Here is a 4,662-nt window from a genome sequence, read left to right as displayed (position 1 = left end):
TTGGACTTTACTCATGTTTACTAGATCACCTTTTCCTGCAGACTCCGTTAAACACACCGTTTCTCTCTCCATCAAACTCTCAATCTGACTAGTGTTGCTAACGAGTTTCCAGCTAGCATGCTAAGCTAGCTCCTATAGTCCGAGGTAAACGCTCCAGAAAAAAGAGCATTCAGAGGTCTATCCAGACACACAGATGATGGATCAGTAGTGCTGGAGTTCACACACACTTTATCTGGAACACAGAGAGAGAGAACCGTAGCGACGAGACGCTTGTCACTACCCGATCTGCAGCTCTGCCCGATCTAAAGTGCGCATGTGCGAGATGGTCCGCCATATTGGACAACTCCGGACGGCAACCCAAGTAGGACAACATTGACACAGTGGCTTTTGGCAAAGCTCAAAAATAAAATGAGAGAGAGATGAGTTATTGTTATTACAACGTGACTTCACTATTATTTAACAACTCTTTTTATTTGGTTATTTTATTTGGGGTTAAGTACATTGTCAGAATAAGTGAGACTTACTGTGAATGTGTGCAAAAATGTATGGCATATAGCCAGGGTTGGGAGGGTTACTTTGTAAATGTAATCAGTTACTGATTACTGATTACATGGCTCTGAAAGTAATCCGAATACAGTTACAGTTACGTGTCTTTAAAAAGTAACGTAATCAGATTACTGTTAGATTACTTTCTTTCTCCATCTAAAATGGGTATGTTTTGGTGAACAGGAGACACAAAAAGCAAAAGGAAACTGAACGTGTTTTTACTGTTTTAATGGCTTATCAAGAGCACAACTGAAACATCACATCTGAAACGATTTAACAACATAATACACTTGTTGGGGATGCAGCTTGGGATGTGAGGAGTGAGTGACAGGGCTTAGAATGGGCGTGTCGCCTTCTGTCCTGCCAGTGTTGGCAGGACATGAATTAAAATGTCGAACTCGGACTTCATTTTAAGGACATTTCGGCCAGGGGTTTAGAGCTATAGTTTAAGCACCGGATTGGCAACACAGGAGAGTGTGTGCACCAGTCTGCCTTGCTCTATGAATTCATGTCTGTGACTCTCACGGTATCTGCTGCCCGCAGCTGTTTTATAGAAGGAACACCTCCTTCACGTCATGACATCTCTGCAGCACCAGGAGGCAGCGGGAGGGTTAACTCAGCGATTTAAACGCAGACTTTTGTTCCTCCATGTTTCGTTGTTATTGTTTTACTGAGCGGACCCGCGATTTTTTTTCAAACGCTTTTTTGGCCCATCTGCGGTGGTAATAGGTTTTGTGCGCTGTGATGATTCCGCTGTACCTTTAGTAATGAATATTAAATGTTGTGAGGAAATCTTTCCACCAATAATTCCAATAAGTAATCCAAAATGTATTCACTTCAGGTTTACGAAAGTAACTGTAATCAGATTACTCGTTTTTCAAATGTAACGCGAGCTGAATACAGTTACTTGATTTTTGTATTCTGATTACGTAACGCCGTTACATGTATTCCGTCAACCCAACCCTGCATATAGCAGGGTTGGGTTGACAGAAGTCAACCCATCAGGTACATCATGATGTCATGTCGTCCCCGGAACGAAATGGACCAATCCGTGGAGCCGTTACGTTGTATATGTCTGCGGAGCCGTTACGTTAAGCCCCCGCTGATTGGTCCAAATTGACCAATCCACAGACTTCCTCACACTCAGTGCAGGCAGCTCTGCTGATTTATCCTCCCTGGCTGCAGGCTGATAACAGACAGTTGGGATCGCGGCGAAATTCTCTCTGCAGACCCATTCTCAAAGCGTTTATCAACCTTTTTCTTACTCAATATCAAGCCACACTTATTGTTTTTACTTCGGCTGTGACTTTGTGTGTGCTCAGGGTGAGTTTGGCTGTGTTTCGCTGTGTATCGCTAAACAAGGAAATCACACCCCCACGGAGCTCAGCGCGATTCACAACATCCCGACTGGTCCCGATCAATCGGAGCACACTGGGCTCACAGGGAGGGGGGGGGGGGGGGGGGCAAGAGCTGCAACGAGCCGTTTAGTGGAGAGAGTGAATACTGCTGAATACACATACTTTACAGAGATGCTGTATGCGAAACCAATGTGAGTTTGGAAAATTGCACAGTATAAATCTATTCTAGTAGACCTCAACAATGGAATTAAGATCAGTGGAAATGGCCATGACATGGGACCTTTAAATTAATTTCTCACTTATTCTGACAATGTACTTAACCCCAAATAAAAGAACCCAATAAAAAGAGTTGTTAAATAATAGTGAAGTCACGTTGTAATAACAATAACTCATCTCTCTCTCGTTTTCCTTTTGAGCTTTGCCCAAAGCCACTGTGTCAATGTTGTCCTACTTGGGTTGCAGTCCGGCGTTGTCCAATATGGCGGACCATCTCGCACATGCGCACTGCAGATCGGGCAGAGCTGCAGATCGGGGCCCTTTCTCATTTCATCAAATCCCCCTCCTCGACTCCTCGACCCCTCGGTCCTCCGGTAGTGACCCGGAAATTAATTTCAGCTCGCCATGTTGAAGGACATCTCATTTCTCTAAATGCACTTCGAGGACCAAGGATCGAGCGTCGAGGAGGCTCTCTGGAGGAGCTATAACCGAGGACCCACTGATGGGTCCTCCACGGTCCTCCACGGCCCCGTCCTTCATGGATGCATTTCCGGGAACAGAGATGTTTCAAAGAGTCGTGAGTCGCACGGCCGGACTATCTCAGCCAATGACGGCTCTGCATGCATCCCCTGGATATTATTTTAGTAACTGCTCTCATCGCGACACGATGTTTCCAGAGAGAACAGCTGTGAGGTCCGTGCAGAAAGCAGAACAGTGTGTATAATATATATCACTCAGTATAACAGGCCTACTCTCTTTATTTGCTTTAGTTTAGTAGATATCTACTATAATTAAATATTTTAATCGACTGACAGCCCTAATATTTATATAAATATATATGTGTGTGTCCGCATCTGTAGCCTGTTATTGTCTCATTATACCGCACTGTGAATGAATCAAAGTAAATATATAAGTGGTCATGAACACATCTGTCCATCAGACAGAGGGCTGTCATCATTAATGGACGTCTCTTTAAAAAATGACCGCTCAGAGGAGAGGAGTTCTCATTTCTCTAACCGCCTGCTTCTTCCCCTCCTCTCTCCTCGGTTCCCCTCCTCGGCTCCTCCGCTCGCATCTCCTGTGGGCGGGACTAAGTATCGAGGATAGGAGTCGAGGAGGGGAGTTAGAGAAATGAGAAAGGGCCCGGTAGTGACAACGCTTCCTCGATCCAGGGGCCCTTCTCACTTCGGTTAAATGGATTCCTTGCGTCCCTACTTGCGTCGTTTCCCTGCGACTAGTCCCTCCCACCAGGGAAGCATGGAGAGATGCATGGAAACCACGAGAAGCAAGGATATGAGTTTTAAGAGCAATGGGACGTCCTTTCCTCCGGGAGTGTCACGTGAAGCGACGTCCGTTTGTGATGACGCTGCACAGCTGATCGTCTGACAGCAGCCAGATCTGTCCCGTTATTTCCACACACACCCCCGCCTCTGTTAGTACACATTTACTGACACAAACATTTGTATCATCTGTTATAGACCCAAATAAATAAAATAAAATAAGAACTAATTCTCAAAAAAGATAAACGCCATTCTTAAAATGTATAAACGAACATTAGTTGGATTAATATTGATTAGAGTGCAGTGCACAATAGAAATAAAATAATTGAGAGAAGAAAAAGAGTTATCTATCAAAACCCAGTCAGATTAACATTCATTGGATTTTATATCTAGATCTGGGCTAGGTTTAATTAATTTAAATGTGCGTAGTCTGTTACCTAAATTAGATTGTGTCCGTATTTGGGCGAGTTCGACTGATGCTGATGTCATTGTCTTATCAGAAACGTGGCTAGATAAATCCATGTTGGCCTCTGACATTTACATAAATGGTTACAGTGTATATCGTACTGACCGGCCTAAAAAAGGTGGTGGCGTTGCCATTTATGTGAAAAATAAGTTTTGTGTAACTAATATGGTTTCCAAATCTGTTAGTAAACAGCTAGCATTTTTAGCCGTGAATATTGAGGTAACAAAGGGTCAACAGGTCATGGTGGTGGGCTGCTACAGGGCCCCTTCGGCTGTCAAGGTCTCTTTATCGTCATTGGCAAAACTGTTATCGCAACTTTCCTACAAGGAAATAGTGCTGCTTGGTGATTTTAATTGGGACTGGTTAACTTCTGTGTCAGAGGATTTTAAAAACCTGTGTACCTCATTGAATTTTACCCAGATTATAGACAGTCCTACTCGCCCAAATATTAAGTCCCCAAATAAATCCTCCTTAATTGATCTAATTTTAACAAATGTTCCACATAAATACGCATCTGTGGGAGTATTTGCTAATGATGTGAGTGACCACTGTGTTGTAGCCACAATTAGGGACACTAAGGTCCAAAAGGTTAAACCACGTGTCATCACAAAGAGAGACAAAAAACACTTTGTGGAGCAGGGTTTTGTGCATGATCTGTTTGATTTTGATTGGGGTAAAATCAATCTGTATGCTGATGTAGAAACTGCATGGTCTTATTTTTATCTTGGTTTTATGAAAATTATAGATAGACATGCACCTCTGCGTAAATTTAGAGTGAAGGGACGAAACAATCCCT

Source organism: Pseudochaenichthys georgianus, chromosome 9 (assembly GCF_902827115.2).
Source record: "Pseudochaenichthys georgianus chromosome 9, fPseGeo1.2, whole genome shotgun sequence".
Classification (NCBI taxonomy): Eukaryota; Metazoa; Chordata; class Actinopteri; order Perciformes; family Channichthyidae; genus Pseudochaenichthys; species Pseudochaenichthys georgianus.
This window is presented reverse-complemented; position numbering follows the sequence as displayed.